The sequence below is a fragment of the Schistocerca piceifrons genome, chromosome 5 (genome assembly GCF_021461385.2).
Source record: "Schistocerca piceifrons isolate TAMUIC-IGC-003096 chromosome 5, iqSchPice1.1, whole genome shotgun sequence".
NCBI lineage: Eukaryota > Metazoa > Arthropoda > Insecta > Orthoptera > Acrididae > Schistocerca > Schistocerca piceifrons.
This window is the reverse complement of record NC_060142.1, coordinates 638,760,452-638,783,726: the sequence shown is the minus strand read 5'-3', so window position 1 is coordinate 638,783,726 and position 23,275 is coordinate 638,760,452.

Sequence of the window (23,275 nt, the reverse complement as noted above, 5' to 3'; positions counted from 1 at the left end):
CGCGAAATTCCATTTTCTTGTAATACTGACTAGAGTTCTGTCAGTTTAATCTATCAAACGCAGTGGAATAGTCGATAAAAGCTATCTGGGCTTCACTGTTAAATCTCTTCTTTGATTTACCACTGTCTTCAACATGCATATATTATCCATTGCTGTTCAGCCTAATCTAAATCAACTGTGGTCTTCAATTAGAATTTTTTCGGCTGTTGATCTTAACCTTAGTGTTGAAATTTTTGCATATTCTTTCTACCCATCTTTCACAACATTTATTTCCCTATAATTATTACATTCTTCTCGATTACTTTTCTTAAAATTGAGTACATCTTAGATGTTGACCAGATTTCCGGTATTCAGCTACCTTTCTGTTTTCGGCGTTTTTAAAGTTCCTACTAATTCTGCTAATGTCTGTACGCCCACCTTTTTCCCACCTTCATGTATTTCTGCTAGTTCCTTAAAGTTTTGGCTTTAAAGCGTCTTATAATGTTCTCCTTTTGTTTTTTGTTGATTGTGTCTATGTTTAATGTTTCTTTTCTCGTCGGTTTGAATTTCTGATTGCTTTATAGTAAACTGCTTCTTGTATATGAATGTCATTTCTAGATTACTTATCTGTCTATCCCAAATTACTCAGTATGCTTCTTTACATTCTCGTATAGCAGTTGCTCTTTTTCTGTTACGGTCTGCTCTTAATTTTTGCGGTATTTTTGTAAATATTTTAGACGCGCATCTTTTTTCTCTCCCATTACTTTCTGTTATTCTTCGTTCCACATTCTTAATCCCCTCTTTTTATAACTTTAAAATGCTTTTTTTTTTCTAAAGCTGCTTTCTGAACCGTATGACTTGCGCTATCCTGTTCTTCATTCATAACATCAGTGGTGGGTTTTATTAGCTACTGTTTATTTAGTCTATTTTATTGTAAGAACTGTATGCTTTTATCTTGTAACAAATATACTTTCAATTTTGTTTCTTTACTTCTGTAAGCATTATTAAGTTTTTTCCATCTTGTTAAAACATTTATTTTAGAAGTTACTATGTTATGTCTAGCATAGATTGATATACTCTTGTATCTGTTTGCAGTGATGACACATTTTTGTTTATTATTATGTAATCACTTAATGATCTTTGGCCTCGAGCTTGTAAATTTTACTTATCCAAAAATGGGTGTGTACTTTCCAGATTTCTAAATTTTACGATTTCTCTTAATTCTTGTTCATATTTGTTCAAAATTCGTCCCCCTTGCGTTTGAATTACATTAATTATATGTTGATTTCGTACTAGTGCGTTGAAATCTACAAGCAATTTCAGTAAGTTCTTTTTCATTTTCATTGTTATTTTATTTTGCATTGCAGAACAAAATCCTTTCGTTTTTAGTTTCGTTCGTTCTTCTGCTGCATGGATTGGCACCAACCGCTTTTCTTCTCTAATGTAACACTTATTATATGTTCAGTAATGGAAACGTGTGAGTCTATTGTAGATGCTCATTTTCTTCCACAAGTGTTGCTATCCTGCATGAGCTCTGGCATCTTGTGGTACACCACTGTAAAAGACAATGACACCATTAATTATCTTTGATCCGTTCAGCTTTATCTCCATCTCTGTTGCAGCTAGCATATTTATTTTCCAGCCTTTGATTTTTTTTATGAAAAAGTGTTTCCAAAGTAGTGTCATAACCATATTCATAAATCATTATTCGGATTAGGATCCCTAGCCATTTAAATTTTTAATGCAGCCAGAAAGAATCGACATAGTTATTACTTATATCAATCACTGTAGATGCAGATGCAAGTGGTACAGTTTTCTTTAACTTTGTACAGTGATTGGTCTTTGTAGCGTTTTTCTGAAGTTTTTGATGGCCAGCTGGATGTGAGAATAGACAAGAATGCTTCAGGGGAGTGCGGCTGCCCCTGTTTCATTCTCATAGTCAGTTAGTTCCCTATTGTGTGAATTGCTTCTTCATATTAGATGATCTCATTGGGAGTGACCGATTCACTGTTTAGGACATTGGCTTCTGATCTCGTAGCATTTAAAAGGTACGATAAATGCTTAACTGACACCTCACATAAGAATTTGGCGATCCTGGCCTAGGATATTGCGAATGATATCGAATTTCCGATGCGTAGTCATTGACATTTTCAATAATTTAACCATTTATTACATTCTAAAACTAGAAAAGTACTTGCAAACCTCATAATAATAATGAATTCAAGTAGTATTAAGCAGCAAGTGTTGCGATAATTTGTGCTTCTCTTACAGCAAGAAGTCTCTCAGAGTGAAGTGTTGGCAAATTGATTGATCTGTGTTTGTGATTTTAGTAGTTCTTTATTGCGTTTTATTTTATGTGTTGGGTAGGTATTTCATCGTAGGAGAGAAGCGTTTGAATTCTGTTACGGTCTGGGCTTTGCTGAATGAAACTGACGCACGTGCAAACAGTTTGGTAAGGTCAGCAACCAGAGACAGTGAGTTGAACATGGATACCCAGCAGGACAGTTCGCAAGTAACTGAAGCTATGAGAAGTCAGAATTATAATGTACAGGAATCAGTAGCAACAGAGAGTGAACCAAGTAATATGCAAGGTTGTGGGGATCAATCCAAAGATGAGTTTTTACGTGAGAAAAATGTGACAGTGTCATGGGCAACGGAAAACCTCGAAGCTGCTGGGCACAAAGAGGTAGCACAGAAATTTTGAGCCAACCCCATTAATTCCAGCACTTTGATTTCCAGTCCATTTTGATTGAAATGGTGGTGGATAATAAGCGAGAAAAACGATGAATGTTACAAAAAGACAGAGCAGAAAAATGATAAGCATTACAGAAAAATAGTTGAGAGTTTCAAAAACATGGACTGGACGAACAATGGACATTGTAAACAACAAGAGCAGAATAACAACGTGCATTTCAAAAGGATAGAAGATAATTTCCCGGAGTTGAGAAATAACTGCAAGGAGCAGGCGAATGAGATAAAGGCATGTTTCAAATACAATAAAGAAAATTAAGCGAAGATAGAACAGAAACTAGCGGAGCATGTGAATTGGTGCGATGAGAACGGCATTAAGATTGAGAAGAAAATCAAGAGAGAGTTAAAGAATCCGAAGCGAAAACGAAAGGCATCTTGGACGAACTGTTTAAGGATGCAGATGTGATCAAAGAGTTGAAAGGTGAAGTTACAGACGAGGTAGAGAAGGTTAAGGAACAAGTCAAAGGGTTGTTGTTGCAAAGTGATGCGGAATCTGACAGGGCTGTGCTAGTTAACTTGGAAGGTAAAGAAAGAATAAAAGTGTTATTTCAGTTCAAGGCAATTCAAGTGGACATTAACTGCAGTAATCGTGAGACATTGGCCGAAGAGTTTAAGGAAAAGGAATGAAGCATTGGCTCAGGAAACAGCAGTAGGATTTGTGATTCCGTCATGAGCGAAATGGAAAGGAAGAAGAAGAATTACGCCAGGGTGAGCCAGAACACTAATCTGCGTGTGTACACGCAGCAATACCAGTAGGTGTGAGGAACCAAGACTCCATGAAGACGAGATAAGCAATTACTTCATCCCAGTACAAAAATATGCGCTATTCCCGAACAGTTCGAACGGTCTTCATCCAAAAATTTGGATTGGGCATTTCCGATAGAAACTATCGAGTTCATGGTCTGCAGGTTCCAAGATAAATTTAGAACGCACACATTTCTCATATGGAGCAGCAGCCATGGTGCGAGTAGTCACGGTCAAATGCTAAACATGTAAATAATCAAGAGGGAATTTTTACATGGATACTGAAGCCGAGAAAGAGAAGAATGCTTAAAGATAAGAATCTTAATGATGGAGCCATATGCTGAATCGCAGTATCAAGACCCAATTCAATATTTAAGCGAAATGGTGAGGAGTAGATGCACATTATGAGCAGAACGAACTAAATAAAAAGCTGCCAAAGAAAATCACCCAGCGAGATCCAAAGGGAAATCACACTTGCAACATGGACGATGTCGGTGCATTCTAACATTTGTTACATAAAGCTGGATACAATCATGGAGCCAAAGTTAGAGAGCATGTACATTTTGTGCAAACCTACTTCAGACCTGGAGCATCACCCCCCTCACAATTCAGACTAGCCAGTGAGACATCCACTATACAAGAACAGATGTATGTGGCGTAGAAATAATCGTCATGTACTGTGGGTGCCACCACACCAACCACATAATTGATAGAATTATGGAGAAAGAATTGATGAGTGGAAATAAGGTATGGAAATTAATGAAATACGTAGTCCTGATACATGAAGGAATCAAGACCACTACGATATGGATGGGAATAAACAGTACAGTTAGCTAGCTGAGTCTTCAACCTCATCATTAGAAGTCATACAAGAGATTTACTGGTCATTTGCGACAAATTAAAAAGTAAATTGACAGAAGGTGTTAAAAGTTTGACTGACAAATGGAGAACATCCCGTAACCGGTGTAAAGATGAGTGATGTAATAGTGCCATCCATTCTGAACTCAGGTAGTCAAGTTTTGATCGCAGACAAATAAGTTCATGAGAAGTGTCATAAGAAAAAACACTGGCTGATATTCATAAAGCAAGGGATAAAAGTGCACAGTGCAGTAAAGGGGAAACATGTGGAAGTCAGGGAACAGATCAGGGTCGATTTAGATTGTCAATTATGCACACTCAGTGCAAACTTCTTAATTATACAGAACCTTATTTTGAAGGCAATTCTGTGACTCGAATTTTCGAAGTTTTACAGAGTAGCACTGTCTCTGAATCAAGGATATGCTGTGGTGCTCTGTAGGAAAAAGAAATTGACAGAAGATTGAGTGCGGTCTAAATGGGTGAAGCAAGCAGGTAACCACGTCACAGAGACGCACTCATGCTTCCTACAGCTAACGGAGCAACCGAACGAGCTTGAAAGGGGTCAAATTGTGGCCTCCGTGTGGCGTGATGGCCCTTTCGGAGAATTTCCACTCAATCGGAACGTGGGAAGTTGGATGTGGTGTGTTAGTTGTGCAATGGTGCTTGTATCAGTGCACACGTGAACATTCTCACAGCAATAGACGAGTTTCTGGACGTCGACGCAGCACAGATGCCAGCCAGGATCGTCATAATGAGAGGGCAGCACTGGGAAGTAGTACAGCTGCCACAGCACAGATAACAGGGTTTGTGAGCACAGATGTGTCGACACAGACTGTTGCAAACCAGTTATTAGCTGTGGGATTAGGGGCATACGCCCCTCTTGTACGTCTTCTGCTCACGCCACAGCATCGACATACGCGGCTCAGCTGGTGCCATCAGTTCACTTGGAAGATGGAATGATGGGCCATGGCCTTCAGCGATGAAATCGGATTCAACCTGCAAGCAAGTGATGGTCGTTTGCATGTATGACATAGAACTAGCTGGTAAACGCTGCCTCGTAGAGTGCATTCATCCAGGACATGCTGGACCCACCCTAGGCCCTATGGTTTGGCCTGCAATAAGCTACAACTATGCTTCTCCTACGGTGTGTTTGCAGAGGGGATGCTAACTTTTGTTGTTCTCGCAACAAGAAGGTGATGTGTTGTTCCAACAGGATGACACTCACTCACGTGCTGTTGTGAAACTCAACTTGTTATGCAACAGGTGTAGCAAATTCCCTGGCTAGCAAGATATCTGGACTTGTCTGCAATGAAGCCCGTGCAGTGTATGATGAGACAAGAAGCGAGTGATGCGACTAGTCACCCAACTGCTCTTACAGAACTATGTGAACAGGTTGAGCAGGCGTGGAATATTTTATCCCAGAACAGTATTCGTCATCTGTACGATCAACTTAAGCCATAGCCACTGCCTGCATTTCCGCCCGTGAAGGCTACACCCGGTAAAAATATGGATATTTGAGAGTGAGTCGATACTTGGTGCCTCTGAATTGTTTCTGCTGTTTACCCGTAAATGTAATTATTTCATGTATTCCATATGCACTGTTGCAACAATAAACATGTGGTGAATTGGGAACCTATAAAAGGGTGTACTATTTTTCTCCAGCAATGTGTATGTTATAAGCTAATTTAGTGACAGAAATTTCGATGTGGGCCTGTGTGTGAGTTAAATGCGTTTTATAATTAGTGAGAAAAGGCGCAACAAAGGAAGGTTCATGTTCTGTAGTGTAGTATTTCCTGATTCATTTATTTTTTCGTGAACTGTTGTGCTGTGAAAACAGGTAACCAACTTCTGTTGCCATGTCGGTGATTACTGCTTAAATTTCTTTGCTATTATCTTTCTTAAGATTCTGAAGATTCGTTGCCCTAGCGGGTTGGCAACCATTTAGTTATCCCCTTTTTAGCTAATCAATGTTTTTTTTATTAATTATTACGTGGTACCCTTTTCCCCCCTGTGTGCTTAGCGAACGATTGCACCATGTTCCACCCATTTCAAAATTATCATCAATATTTGGATTAGGTTTAGAACAGGTTCTTCCTTCAGAAGGGTCTGCTGTGCAAAGACACACCTGAAGAGCAGAAAAGGTAATCTAATCCTTTTTTCAGTTGAAGAGAAATTTTTGTAGTTTCATCTTTGAGTGACTTCCCACGACAGCTGGAATCGTTGTAGCAATGTGAAAGACGACAAGTATGAAACTATTGGACGCACTATAGCACGTATTTGTCCAATCGGAATGGTTTGCATGTAGGTGTAATTTTTTATTTATATACTTATTTTTGAGGAAACCAGTAGTGGGAAGCACTGGGCCATTAAGATGGATAGTTATGGCACCGACAAACTACTTCATGTGCAGCTACGTGAGTTTGATGAAGGAGCAGGATTTGTTTTGTATGTTCTTATTGTGCTTTTCACAGGCAGTACAACTGTCGTCTGGGGAAAATCCATATTTGTAATTATAAATATAACCGCAAATGGAGAAATACAGTCCATGGGAGAAACGAATAACTGAGCAACAATGCAATGTGAAGAGAAACAGAAGTAATGCTGCATCTTCACAGGTACGAACATAGATTTTTGACATATATAACTTTTGAGCTGAGGATCATGATAGAGTATTTTCTATTCTTTTGTCTTATTTATCACATTTTACGTTTGTCATTCTTGTATATTTTGGAGTAACGGCCAATCATTTACGGTAATCATTATACACTCTGAATTCCAGGAACAAAAGGGACGAAAGTAATTGCAAAAATGGAGAGGTTATATCATTAACGAAGGGAGTATGCAAACGCCTACACCGCAAGCGCTGAGGTTAGTCTGACAACGTGCTGATAAGCATGTTAATTATGCGCGACCAAGCAATAGAGGAGGTTCCATTATGCGTCATTGGAAATCTCGGGGGTTGATGGATTTGCATGAGGTAAACATTAACAGTATACTGCTACTTTATACACATGTATACACCATGTATATCAACCATTTCCAGCATCAGAATATGAATCTAGTCATTAGTATGCAACCCTCTGCTCGTGGCAGTCAAAATGAGGTTGTTCAGTTTTTTCATTTGTCACAGAACCGGATTTTATATAGTAAGTTAAACGCTTAAAATAGCAGTTAGCTTTATTAAAAAATTTTCTTAATAGATGAATCAAGTTAAATGTCATGGATATTTGGTAAAGTTATTTCTTGTATTTGTAACATGAAACTACATTAAGTAAATATTTTTCTTGATCGATAAATCATGTTAAATGTCATAGGTATTTGTGATGTGCAACTTTGTGCCACTGTTTTAGGACAAGCATGACATAGGTAACGGAGCGAGAATGAGATGAAGAAGGTGACGTTATTTCACTGTCATGGCGAGCACAGGAAGCAAGGATCTGGTTGTGCTTTACTTGGGGTCCCGCTGCTAATCGCCAGCAGATGAGGCACCATTCTCAAAGACACCCACCCTCACTCTCAATGACAACCACCCTCAGTGGTGTGTGATAGGCTGCTAGTCTATGGCTGGCCACACACAGCCACTTCCAGTTACCACAACTGCACAGTGAGGACTGGGACCTACCATACCTGACCAGCAGTCAACTGACTGTATTTCGATGGCCACAGATCACTATCTACCAATCCTCCTTGGAACATCCAAACTGGCGGCTGAAGACAGGGTCAAGAGGTAACGCTTGAGACGTCAAATTATTCGCAGATACAGCAGTAAAACCACAGAGGCTTTGAATGGGTACAGGACGTTGTGACCTAGTGTGAGGTCTGCACTAACCTATAGTGGAATTCATCAATGAGTTGCCCGTGGAAGGATGTGGCACATCAGTTTACAATACATTCAATCACTTTCCTTGAGCTTTTACATTCCTGTACATATAATACAAGGTGCAAGTCACACAGGAGTGATTATATCCATGTAGAAGACCCTAAAAATTTTACTACCTTTCCTTGCGTACGTGAATGAAAATTGTTAGGCAACTCAAAGTGGCATCAGTTCTATGAACCAATCACAAGGACTATTCACATTGGCTTACTAAGCAGTTAGTACACTGGTCATCTCCGACATCCAGCATTAATGAAAGACACAGTGACAGACATTGGGACGAGTGGAGATAAAAGTAATCCAAGTGTGTATTACAAACAGGCTATTGAGAAGAACAACATTACTAAAACAGAGATGTGCAACCAATCGGTCAAAGGAAACAATACAAACCTACAAACTTTGATGTGCTTCTGGGAAATGAAGTGGAAAAATCTGTCAACATTAAACGTGCCACAATCATATAGTTTTTCTTGCATCTTGAGGCATACTATCAGCAGTGTTGCATGTTATACAGTTCTGTAACCTCGTAATATTCTATTGTGTGATTGTTTTATGTGAAAATAACTTTAATCTATGTTGAACATATCACTGTTATATTCTGTGTAGTTAAGAGGTCACACCAACAACAGTGTTTTACAAACTTGTACGTAAGTATCCTCATATAGCAATACAAATGATATTATAGACGAATTTTCTAATGTTCTGACGATCAATGTTGTATTCTATGTGCATATACTTGTACATTGAAATGATACTTTTTTAGTGTTTTTATGTGTGTTTTATATGATACATCATTGTATTCATATGTGTTTTACGTACTATACCAATGTACATATATGTGTTTAAATACAGTGTTTTTATCATGAATAATGTAGATGGTTATATAGTATACAAGTATGAATTATTTGCAATTATAATTTTGTAAGTGTGAATGGTTAATAAACGACTGCTCAGTTGACTCTGAGTGAGTGTGAATTTCAACAAGTATCCTATGTGTGTATGAGATTATAATGCCATGTCTAGACTCTAGACTACTGCAAAAATAAATACTAAGTCTGAGTCAAACTTTGTGAGTTGGTGCTCCTCTACTCACGTATAATCTAAATAAAAGCTAACCTTCATGTCGGCAAGTATGAGTGCTTGTTTTGATGCCTGTGGTATTCATATGCGCGACCTTAAAGTTGTGGCATGGAAATAGGATTCCCAAACCATATCATAATCCATGCCAAGAAGCATGTTAACAAATTGCCCACATGAAAAAATACAACTCCATCAGTTTCAAAAACTGAGGGAGTGGTAATGTTATGGGACAGTGTCTCCAAAACTCATGAACTGCTCCATAACTGTATTAATGAATCTTCATCCAGATGACAGTACCCAGTCCATTTAAATTTTTAACATTGCATGAGAGTATGCACAGAGTTATATCTTATGCCAATGATTGCAGACGTAAGGAGCATACTTTTCTTTAACTGTATACGGTGATGGGTCCTTGTTGTGCTTATCTGCAACTTGAGATGTCTAGCTGGGTATAATAACGGATAAAAACGAAGAAGGGTAGTGCGACAGGCGAACAATAAAAATAATTCTCCTGAAAGCCAGAAGTCAGGCAGGTACGAGCTGCAGAGAGAGCGCTGCTTTTATGGCACACACGAAAACACCATGTGGTTGCCGTGGGTTTAACAGGCCAAAGGAAAGTATCCAACACTTTACAAACCTTCAGAAAGTGAGGAGCATAATCAAACCGTTTTAGAAAAGTAACATCTGCGATGACAGGAGGAAACATCATGCACTCAGATTGAGACATGGCTGTTGGGGGCTGAAGTAGCTCACCGGTGCATATCTTTAAATTCAGTAAGGAATCGAATGACTGGTTCATAGTAGTTAGTTTGGTAGGAGGCATGAGAACTCATGGGTGTGTACATGTAGTTCCGTCAATTGGAGGAGATGCAAAGCACACATACAGTGGGAGAGTATTCTGCCCCTATCTAAGAGACCACTGCTTAGGAATAGCTAACCACGGCAGCTTCAGTAGGAGTAGGGAAACTGTGGCAAGCGTTATAATCTTTTCATGGCTGAGAACTCAGAATTTATACAGTGATTGGCTACTGAGGTCCCAGTGCTGAAAAAACCAGCGGGGCACTTTGTCTTATGGCATGAAAGAGAACAGTTCTTCATCGCAGGGTGTTAGAGACAGAACTGTGATGTCTTCTCTTCATGGCTGAACTTAGAATTCAAAGCCATTGTTACAACCGTCCTCTGCACCTATGTAGCAGCAGACTGTTAATAATGAACTGCATTTGCTTACCTCATCACGTGAGGACTGCATAGCTACTTGGTACAAGTCACAGTGTTGTTCTTCTGAACTAATTAGTATCTGCATGCACTCAAAATGTCCTTAGGCCGTAGAGCTGGTGCTTTTACTTACTTTTCTGGATCTTTCCTTTTGATTCTGAACTTATGCAGCAGTCACTGGCTGTATTCGTGGACTCAGGTTTTGTATCATTCTATCTCAAATCTTCCCAAATGTAGAAAGGCCTTGCTTACTTATCTTTATATCTTTCTGCTATTTTTGCAATTATTTGCACAGTTCATTCATTGATTAGAATCATACAAACGCATCTAGCAATAAATCGGTTTGTTACAGTGACCTTAAGTTCCATTTAGTAGCTTCATGGAAACCCTTATCAATATTTCTAAGCGAGGTGTGATACCCTTTAGCTCAGGTTCTGTGGCGAGACAGGGGATAGCCACGTATTTTACCACCCTTGGCAGTGTATAACACAGGATGTCCGCTGCCTGCTTGTGTCGTCTGCATACTCAAATAGGACGATGTTCGGTGTCGCGTTAAATGGGCAGTTCAGAGCACAGGCTACCGCTGAATGGTCGACAGAACTCGCTGAGAGAGCACAGCACGCGCTCGGCGCCACAGAGTCGCAGTGGCTGCTGACGTGTGTGTGTATGTGTGTGTGTGTGTGTGTGTGTGTGTGTGATGCTGACCCTGTGAGCAGCTGCAGCTGCACAGGTGACAACGGGCCCGCAGACCCTGCGACATCTGCTGCTGCGGAGCCATGTACAGCTGGCGGGGACGGTCCTTATTCTGCTTGTGCGGGCTCTCTCAACCAGTAGCTTCTCTGACCAGTCTGGCACTCATCTCACTTTCAGCAGAGGGCCTTGCACGCTACATCCCCTGCCCGCCGCAGATAGGAACGAACTTAAACAACACAAGACAACATAGTCTCTATCTTCTTTGTGCGTTTCCAAGATCTGTTGAGTAGCGTAATTGATTGCTGTCCACCGAACTGGCTGTAAAATTTTATGAGCGTTTATTTTTACGGCAATAGCAATACGAGCTAGATAGATATAGGTGAGGTTTGCCGGCAGACTATCTCTCTTGTAGAATTAAAGCATTTAATGGTAATCAGTACGCCTTAAAGACTCTATCATTGCCATAAAATACATTTTGGTGTTGCGACGGCTATACACTAAAATATTTTGCCTGTTACATTTGTAAGCATCAAAAGTGGAATAAACACAAGTTATCTGGCGTCATACCATAAATGACTTTTTCCCTTGATGTGTTGATGATTGAAAACAACTAAAAGTAGTCACATACCCACAACCAAGTTCAACTTCTACTTTCTCCTTTGTAATTTCAATTTCCTTGAGTGAAGTGAGGGAAGGCAATAGTAGCAGTACAATCCAAAGTATTTCAAAATAAAAACAAAAATAGTTACATGATTTTAATTATTACAGCTGAAATATGTCTTTCAAAATACTCCGTCCGAACATGCTTCGCAAGGCCCAACATTACCGACCTTCTAGTCGTCCTATCGGCAAAGACAGACATCACCGGATACAGATGTGGGGGGCATTTGGTCAGCACACTGCCCCACCAACCGTTGTAAGTTTTGAGTACCAGAGTAGCTACCTCTCAATCAAGCAGCTCCTCAATTTGCTTTAAAAGGGCTGAGTGCATCCCACTTGCCACCAGCGTTCAACAGAACTGGACGGTGACCCATCCAAAAGCTAGCCAACCCCAGCAACGCTTACCTTCGGTGATCTAATGGGTACCGTCCTTACCACTGTAGCAAGGACGTTAGCATCTTTTAAAATACATTGTTTTTCACCATTTAATGTTGAGTAATCCATTCAACGTCGTAAGTAATAATGATTATTCATGTCCTTTCCTAGACTAGTTTCCTTTTTGAAAGCTGGTCGTTGATCCACTGTTCGCTAGCTAAACGTATCACAGCTTTACCAGAGCCCCAGTAGCCACCACTTTTCAGAGTTTCTACAGGGCATTCACAGCGACCGTATCGTTCCTGGGACACTCGAAGTCCCCACTGTACTTCACTCCTGTGGGCTATCCCCTCCTTTTCAGCATTAGCCGCCTCCCATGGCTTGGACGACTATAAAACTAGGAAGACAACTAGCGAGACAGATAGTCCAACTGTCGGATTAAGGATTGGAGTTGAACAATTGAAGAAGGTGGCAAGTTTCAAGTATTTGGGAAATTTGGTAGAAGAAAATGGGAGAAATGAAAAAGACAGTTAGAAGCATTCCTGCGAAGTGTTAGGAGCCTGGTTTGGAAAAAAGACGTCGCACATAACAGGAAGGAAGTCTCATGTAGAAGTTATTACATCTCAGTATTGACCTATGCATCTGAAACGTGGGTAATGAAGAAAAAAGATGTAAGCAGATTACAGACATGCGAAATGAAGTTCTCCAGAAGTAGAATTGGAGTTAGAAGGAGAGACAAGATGAGGAATGACATGGTAAGGCAAACAGTGAGCCGCGCGGATTACCCGAGCGGTCTGGGGCACAGCAGTCATGGACTGTGCGGCTGGTCCCGGCGGACGTTCGAGTCCTCCCGCGGGCATGGGTGTGTGTGTTTGCTTAGGATAATTTAGATTAAGTAGCGTGTAAGCTTAGGGACTGATGACCTTAGCAGTTAAGTCCCGTAAGATTTCACACATTTGCAGACAGTGAAAGGGGAATCCTTGCAGAGCAGATGGTGTGAGAACAGGACTACATGACGAGGCTAATGTTCCTAACTGATTCTTAAACTGATCAAGATTATGATGATGATGATGATGTTTATTCAAGTTTCTCGTTAAATATTAAGCCCATGGTTGTTTCAAACATGGTTGGGGCTTCTGCGGCTATAGCGATTTGACTCACAGAAAAATACCCATCCTGTAACGTACAAGGAACTGTTGTCGTTATTGTGGTCTTCTGTCCTGAGACTGGTTTGATGCAGCTCTCCATGCTACCCTATCCTGTGCAAGCGTCTTCATTTCCAAGTAACTACTGCAACCTGCATCCTTCCAAATCTGTTTAGTGTACTCATCTCGTGGTCTCCCTCTACGATTTTGACTCCCCCCCCCCCCCCCCCCCCCATGCTTCCCTCCTGTCATAAATTGGTGATCCCTTTATGCCTCAGAATGTGTCCTACAAAACGATTCCTTCTTTAGTCAGGTTGTACAAAAAAATTTCCCTTCTCCCCAGTTCTATTCGGTACCTCCTCATTAGGTACGTGATCTACCCATCTAATCTTCAGCATTTGTTGTAGCACCACATTTCAAAAGCTTGTATTCTCTTCTTGTCTAAACTGTTTACTGTCCATGATTCACTTCCACACATGGCCACACTCCCTATAAATACTTTCAGAAAAGACTTCCAGGCACTTAAATCTATACTTGATGTTAACGAATTTCCCTTCTTCAGAAACACATTGCTTGCCATTGTCAGTCTACATTTTATATCCTCCCTACTTCGACCCTGATCAGTTATTTTGCTCCCAAATAGCAAAACTCATATACAACTCCAAATGTCTCACTTCCAAATCTAGCTCACTCAGCATCACCTGATTTAATTCACTATGTTCCATTATCCTCGTTTTGCTTTTATTGATGTTCATCTTATATCTTCTTTTCAAGACACTGCCCATTCCATACAGCTGCCCCTCCAAGTCCTTTGTTGTCTCTGACAGAATTACAAAGTCACTGGCAAACCTCAGGGATTTTATTTCTTCTCCCTGGACATTAATTCCTACTCCAAATTTTTCTTTTGTTTCCTTCTTGTCCAATATATATGTTGTATAACACCAAGGATAGGCTACACCCCTGTCTCACTCCCTTTACAAGCTCCTTTCCCTTTCGTGCCCCTTGACTCGTATATCTGCCATCTGGTTTCTGTACAAATTGTAAATAACCTTTCGCTCCCTGCATTTTACCCCCTGCCACATTCAGAATTTGAAAGAGAGTGTTCCAGTCAACATTGTCAAAAGCTTTCTCTAAGTCTACAAATGCTAGAAACGTAGGTTTGCCTTTCGTTAATCTAGCTTCTAAGATAAATTGTAGAGTCAGTATTGCCTCTCGTGTTCCAGTATTTCTACGGAATCCAAACTGGTCTTCCCCGAGGTCGGCTTCTACCAGTTTTTCCATTCGTCTGTAAAGAATTCACGTTAGTATTTTGCAGCCGTGGCTTATTAAACTGATAGTTCGGTAATTTTCACATCTGTCAACACCTGCTTTCTTTGGGATTGGAATTATTATATTCTTCTGAGGGTATTTCGCCTGTCTCATACATCTTGCTCACCAGATGGTAGAGTTTTGTCAGGGCTGGCTCTCCCAAGGCCGTCAGTAGTTCTAATGGAATGTTGTTACTCCTGGAGGTTGTTACGACTTAGATCTTTCAGTACTCTATCAACTTCTTCATGTAGTATCATATGTCCCATTTCATTTTCGTCCTCTTTCATTTCCATAAAATTGCCCTGAAGTACTTCGCCCTTGTATGGACTCTCCATATGCTCCTTCCACCTTTCTGCTTTCCCTGCTTTGCTTCGGACTGATTTTCCATCTGAGCTCTTGATATTCATACAGGTGGCTCTCTTTTCTCCCAAGGTCTCTTTAATGTCCCTGTAGGCGGCATCTGTCTTACCCCTAGTGATATATGCTTTTACATCTTTACATTTGTGCTCTAGCCATACGTTTGTAGTCTTTTTCACCTGCTTTATTTACTGCGCTTTCATATTTTCTCCTTGCATCAATGAAATTCAATATCTCTTTTGTTACCCAGCCCTCGTCTTTTTATCTACTTAATCCTCTGCTGCCTTCACTATTTCATCTCTCAAAGCTGCCCGTTCTTCTTCTACTATATTTCTTTCCTCTGTTTTTGGCAATCGTTACGTAATTCTCGCTCTGAAACTCTCTACAACCTCTGGTTCTTCAAGTTTATTTTGCAGTTTCTTCAGTTTTATTATATAGCTCACAACCAATAAATTGTGGTCAGAGTCCACATCTGCCCCTGGAAGTGTCTTACAGTTTAAAACCAGGTTGCTAAACATCTGTCTTATCATTACAAAGTCTTTCTGAAACCTTCTGCTGTCTCCAGGCCTCTTCCACTTATACATCCTTGGTTCATGATTCTTAAACCAAGTGTTAGCTATGATTAAGTTCTGCTCTGATCAAAATTCTACCAGGCAGATTGCTCTTTCGTTCTTTACCCCCTGTCCATATTCACCTATTACTTCTCCTTCTCTTCCTTTTCCTACTATCGGTTTAGAGTCCCTTATGACTATTAAATATTCGTCTGTCTTAACTGTGTGAATAATTTATTTTATAGCATCATAGATTTCTTCAATCTGTTCATCACCTACGGAGCTAGTTGGCCTATTTTCTTAGTTGGTCTGAAAACGTCTCTACCCTTCATCAAAAAAAGTAACGGATCAAATAGGCAAGATTTTAAGGAAACATAACGTTCGACCGATTTTCAGACCAACTAAGAAAATAGGCCAAGCAGTTCGTTCCGTAAGGATAAACGGCCCACTTTGTCTGCAAGCCGTGTATACAAGATTCCGTGTACATGTGGTAGTGTATACATTGGAACTACAAAGAGAAGTGTGAATACACGATTGAAGAGGCATAAGAGTCTTTGCTGACTAGGGAAAACAGACAAGTCAGCCGTGGCGGAACATGCTCTTCAGTCGGGTAATCACGTAGTGATATTTTCACAAACTGATGTTTTATGTACTATGACGAACTATTATCCACGGCTGTATAGCCAAGCCATCGAAATATATAATCATGGATATAATTTTAACAGGAAAGAAGAAACTATGAAACTCAGCGATACATGGACAGTGGCGCTACAAAAGCGATGAGAAGTTTTTTTTTTATTTTTGACGTACTATGATAAATAGTTATACTTTATCCTTGACAAGGATTATCTCTGCTATCACGTGAAATCCAGACCACGCCCACTTTGCACGGTATTTAGGCCGTTCTTCGACGTCCGACGTCAGTCGGCAAGACCAGGAGCACCTCCGAAGATGTCCAACGTAGCTTTGGACGAAACGTCAGGGATAGAAGAGTTCCATGGACCATGGGCATACAACCCGGAAGAATTCCCGGCAGCCGATCGTGAAAGCCTTCATTGTATGATATAAACTTGTACTACTGTGGTAGTAAGACCAGAGTTAGAACGTTCATAATCACGGGACATGTACGTAAGCACGTTCTGCAGGAATGATTAGCACTTGAACCATGTCGGCCCCCGGGTTCACGGTCAAGAGCGATATCGCTGCGCAACACCACCTACTGATACAATGTGCCTGCATCCCTCATTGTCACTATAAATCGAAAGTAATGCATCAGCATGACTTGAGCAGACATGCAGGATGCCTCGCTGACGTTTGCGCGAAGCATACCGTGAAATCGGTGAGTTCGGAAGAGGACGCATTATTGACATGAGAGAATGTGATGCATCCATCCAGGAAGTTGTTGCTCATACGAGAGAAAGTACTTCGGCAGTGCAATGGATGTGTGCAGAAGGGTTCACGGAAGGCAGTAGAACACGGCGAGAGAGATCAGGTCAGACCAACCAGACCACACCGGCGGAAAGATCGACTCCTCGCCCGAATGGCATAGCAGGATAGAACAGCGTCCTCCTCGGCTGTGGTGCAACAGTTAAATAGTGTAACACATCGTACACTATGAGAGATGACAGTCCGTAGTCATTTATTACGTCATGGGTTGCGTTCGCGTCATCCATTACTCCGACTACCTTCGACGAATGTGTAGGAACATGCAAGACGGCAGTGGTGTATGGAACGACTTCACTGGGGACAGGAATGGCATCAGATAGCGTTTTCTGACGAATCTAGGTTCTGTTTATGTAAAAACTGATGGCCGAATTTCGGTTCGGCGCAGACAGGAGGAGGACTGCATTCGCAAAAGACATAAAGCATCAAAACAACGCCTTATGTTATGGGGTGCTATTGGTTACAGCTACAAATCATAGTTGGTGCATGTCCGGGGTACTGTGACCAGAGTGACCTACGTGAATGACATTCTGCGGGCCGTAGCCATACCCTTTCTGTACAACACCCTCGACGCCGTTTTTCAGCAAGCCGATGCACCACCGCACGTGCCTCTTGGTATCACAGGCTGTCAGCCTTTTTCCCTGGCCCGCCAGGTCTACAGACTCGTCACCAATCGAAAATGTGTGGGGTATGGTGAAACGACGGATGCGGCTCTGTGACCCACAGCCAAACACCACAGGTGGACTTCGGAAACAGGTGAATGTAGCATAGATGGCTGTACTACAGGACTCCATTGCTTCCCTACACGTGTCGAAGCCATCATGCTTGGAACACGTTATCAGGACCCACGGCGGAGCCTGTGCCTATTGGTAACAGGACGCATGGTGAACCCAGGTGACTGAAATTCTAATCATTTCTGCAGCACATGCCAATGTACATTGCCCTTGAATATGAACGTCTTCTCTGTAGTCGTTCAAGATGTTCTGTTTTTTTCTGAACGTGAGTGTATTTACAGGAGTGTTTCCAACCCCCGTAACGCGCAGCGTCTAGCAATCTGCTTAATGTTTATGACGTCATATCTCTTGAACTATATGTCGCACAATGATACAATTTTTCACTTACATTCAGGGGTGTATGTGCGTTCTGTAAAACATGTCGGAAAGTCAGCTAGTTATAAAGAAATAGTTAACTATAACATCACGCCTCATGCGGTATTTTTACTGCATGAACAGCGGAAAAGCGGTAAGCGAGAAACATTTTTGCTTTCTTCAATTTGTAGATACTGTCATCGATAAAAATTCTAGTAAAAATTTGATATTATGTGCGAAGTGCTTTACAAATCGCTAAATGCTCTTATTCTGAAATACTAGACGAATAAAGTTTGAGAATTCGTGAGTCGAAAGTTACTATTTTTTTTCACTCCCACCCATTTCATACGTGGACGGATCTTACCCCAGAATGAGTGTTGCCTCACAGTAAGTTATCTGTATACCAAGTTTGGTGAAAACCGGTCCAGTTGTTTAGGTGAAGATGCGAAATACAAATACTCACACACACACACACACACACACACACACACACACACAGACATTTTTATAACATCTGTGGATTTTGCTATGTGCCATGACGGACATGCGTAACAGCTTACCACTTATCCACGGCTGCGAATCGGATCTATACATTTTTATAGCGGTTTTAGAACCTTACGCCGTAGTCCAATGCCCAGCTTCCATAAATCTTTACCTATCCATTGATTTGCTCTTCCTGGAGTAAATGTAGTCAGGTGGAGAACACAATTAAAACTGTGCTTGTAGCTGACTGATACTCAGTGAAACAACGGAACTAGACTGCCCTTTCTTTAGGCTCATTTAATCTTGAGTAAGATCGGCTGGAGCATCTTAAAATCTTTTGTCGCTTGGAGGCTATCAAGAGCATCAACGTGGACTACCATGTACCCGAAATCAACTTTTCTGGGCAAGTATCTAAAACATTCAACTCCTTGATGGAATAAATATAATTTTTTAAATTTATTTTTCTTCCCACTACAAGTCTATTAGACAGCTCTTTTAAATAGCTAATCTGCCGGTCGCACCAATACACTCTGACTATAGAGATATAGAGATATAAATAGAGATACAGATAGTGACTAGGTAGTTCACAGCACAGCTTTTGGTACCCTCTGTAGGAGCTGCTACTCGAAATTTTGAAATACTGTGGGAGCCGTCGCAACACCAAAAGATATTTTATGGCAATGATAGAGTCTGTAAGGCGTACTGATTACCATTAAATGCTTTAATTCTACAAGAGAGAGAGTCTGCCGGTAACCTCGCTTATATCTATCTAGCACAGAATCGATTCCCTGACTTCGCCAGAACGTCTTCTAGGACAGGAACTGAACAAACATCCGCATTACATTAAACATTAATATCTGTTTCAAAATCGTCACAAATCTGCTTTCAGTCGTTATGCTTTTTAATTACCACCATCGGTGTCGTCTTTCAATTTAGATTCGATTGGTGTTAAACATTGGATTTCCAGATTACTTACGTACCTCGTAGATAAAGGCACAGGTGCTTTCCCCCCCCCCCCCTCCCCCCGCCCCATCGGACCTCCTACTCGAGAAAAGTTACGTACCATCAAGTGTCACGCTCTGTGTAGAAACCTCTCAGTAGGGAAATGGTAATCGTGTCAACCCATGTGCTCTACTTCAGAATGCAAATTCCTTTGACACGGAACAACACTCACACGCGAATGTTTCCTTGCCACTTTGTCTTTAGAAATACTTTTACAGAAATCAGGCTGGCCGCTGTGGCCGAGCGATTCTAGGTGCTTCAGTCCGGAACCGAGCTGCTGCTACGGTCGCAGGTTCGAATCCTGCCTCGGACATGGATGTGTGTGATGTCGTTAGGTTGGTTAGGTTTAAGTAGTTCTAAGTCTAGGGGACTGATGACCTCAGATGTTAAATCCCATTGCGCTTTGAGCCATTTGAACCGTTTGAAAAGAAATCAGAAGTGACAGACCTTGATTCTACGTAACCATAAGCACAGAAGGGAAAGAAAAATACTCACGTGTAAGGCCATTGCGACTGCACTGTTTATGTTACTATGTGTATGAAACTTTGTAATGTTTTTTAATCAAAAAATTCAATTTTGGCTCGTTGTGATAGTGTAAACTGCATAAAATATAGCCTACCAGGGTTGCCGAGCGGTTCTAGGCGCTAAGTCTAGAACCGCACGACCGCTACGGTCGCAGGTTTGAATCCTGCCTCGGGCATGGATGTGTGTGATGTCCTTAGGTTAGTTAGGTTTAAGTAGTTCTAAGTTCTAGTGGACTGATGACCTCAGAAGTTAAGTCCCATAGTGCTCAGAGCCATAATTTATTGAAGTGTCCTGTATTAGGAACGTACACTATTAAGCCAAAACATTGTGACCACTGCCCACAGCACGAGTGTATGCCTCCTGGTGGTATTGTGTACACGTGGACGCACTAACAAACGTATGTAAGCCGAGTAGTGACGAATGGGGGATTGCCCTAGTGAAGATATGGCCTGGAAATGGAAAAATTCACTGAGATATGTGACTTTACCAAAAGACCGATTATCACGCAGAGCCTGCAAACGAGCATCTCTAAAACGTTGAAGCTGGTCGAATGTTCACGCGCTGCTGCAGTGAACATCTGCGGAAAGAGGTGGAAGGGCAGTGAAACTACCACTAGGCGCTTAATGATGGACGTCCACGACTCTTCAAAGAACGTGGGGTTCGGTGGCTTGTATGGTCTGTAAAGTAGGATAGATGGTGATCTGTGGCATAACTGCCGAAAGAGCACTATGCTGGTACACGCGCAAGTGTTTCGGAGCGCACCGTTCATCGTGCATTATCCAACATGGAGTTCCGTAGCAGACTACCCTCACGTATGCCCATGTTGACCCACGACATCGTCATTTACGATTGTCGTGGACTCGATACCATCGAGATTGGACCGTAGATCAATAGAAAGGTGTCGGATAGTCGGATGAATCATGTTTTTGCTACACCGTGTCCACAAACGGCGTCATCAAGGCGAACGACTGCTCGAGACGCGCAGCGTGCCGCGGACGCGGGCTGGTGGGAGCTGTATTATGCTGTGGGAGACCTCCTGTGCTTCCATGGAACCTGTGGTAGTAAGGCAACCACCTGCATCCCTCTAGGTTTCATGTCTTCCTTGACAGTGATGTCATCTTTCAGCAGTATAACTGCCCATGTTTCAAAGCCAAAATCATTCTGCAATGGTACGAGGAGCATGATAGTGAAATCACGTTAATGTCTTGGTCACCAAATTCATCTGATGTGAATCCAGTGGTTCCCATCTGGGTCGCTATTGAAAGCCACCAGCGCGTACGCAAATCAGCGGCCAGTTATTTACGGGAATTACATGACTTTTGCGTAAACACCTAGTTCCACATTGCTGCACATATATATCAACCAACTCTAGAATCGATTATACGGAGGCCCGGTGACGTATTGCGTCACTAAGACGGTCGAACAAGCTATTAAATAGGTAGTCATGATGTTTTGACTCGTTTCGATAATTACGAATGGAAATTTAGTAGCGCAATAGGAAATCTGTTTTACGACATTGATTTTCATCATTAGTAGTGAATTGTCGGGTCCAATATTCTAAATATGCAAGCTGTAATGCTGTTATCATTATTTTTCTTAGTAATAAGGGACATGCCTGAATAATAGAGAACAATGTTTTCAGTTTATTTCCGTTTATAGTTATTAGGCGTCTATTCCTCTGTTTTTGTTACCTGGTTTATCCTTGAAAGGTTTAGTCGACAGTTTATTTAACTACCTAGCCGGGTAGCGTAGTGGTTAGGACACTGGACTCGCGTTCGGGACGATGACGGTTGAATCCCGCGTCCGGCCATCCTGATTTAGGTTTTCCGTGATTTCCCTAAATCGCTTAAGGAAAATACCGAGATGATTTCTTCGAAAGGGCACGGTCGCATTGCTTCTCCATTCTTCCCTAGTCCGAGCTTGTGTTCCGTTTGTCATGACCTTGTTGCCGACGGAACGTTGAACACAAATCGCCTTCTCCCACTCAGTTTATTGAACTGTATAAACTTTGTATGAAGTATTTAAAACTGCATAGCTTCCGTAAAATTAGAGAAGAGATTTGGTAAAATGCACACCAACCAGATTTATATATCTGTTTCACTATTACCAGGACTAGCATTTGCGTCCCGAAATGAGTGAACCAGAGAAAAAAGTCGTATATGTAGCTAGTAGAAAACAATAACAAAGGTAACTGAGCATGAGTATCAGAAATGTTACTGACATGAAATGATCATATGATACCGATGACCTGAAGCCCCACCTGGGGTAGTTCGGCCGCCGAGTTGCAAATCTTTTTCAAATGACGCCACACAGGGCGATTTCCTCCCTTATAGCCCAGCCTTGCTCTCACCTTGTGTGACTTCGTTGCCTAAATTCTTAGATTTCGTTTCTGTCGCTGCTGTGGATACCATTGCTCACATTACAGAAGTTTTGTCATTTAATTATATTCTAGCTTACCGACTGATTCAGAGTTCGCTTTCGCAGTGTTTCCACAACCTTTCCATGATTGTATTGTTCTTACGGTTATCTACTTGTGTTTCGTAATACGCGCGGCTCCTCACAGATCTCGAAGCAGCAACTGTTAGAACAGGGCAGAGCCCTTGTTTATTTATTTATTTGTTTATTTAGTACTCCTCTGTCTCTTGTGTAACGATGTACCCATTGTTCTCGACGTTTCTACGAACTAAATAAGTGTCTTCTCAAAAAAGTAATATACGAAAGAACTAAATAGAAACTTCATCTTCTTCTCTCGGAAGTCTCTGATAGAGCGAAATAAGTAAAATAAACCCAGGCGACTTCTCTCTCTTAAAATACAGAAATAAACGCAATAAGTGAAGTTGAAACATATAATAAGGAAAAAATACTAAGAAAACCTTATTCTCTGGGAAAGTGAAAATGGAAAATAATTAGATTCGGATTTCGTTTCTTGCTTTAAAGTCATCTTAATTCTACATTCAGACATATTTCTTTTATCTGAGAGTTACTCAGAAATTTGGCATAGTTTTCCGTACAAGTTCTTGCTTTCTAAAGTAGATGGAGTTGTGATGCAATATAGATACAGAACTCGTCTAACATTAAATAATGGACTGAATGCCCCTTCAGACAGTTAACGAAATTCCTTTTTGTGTTAGGGTACCGAAT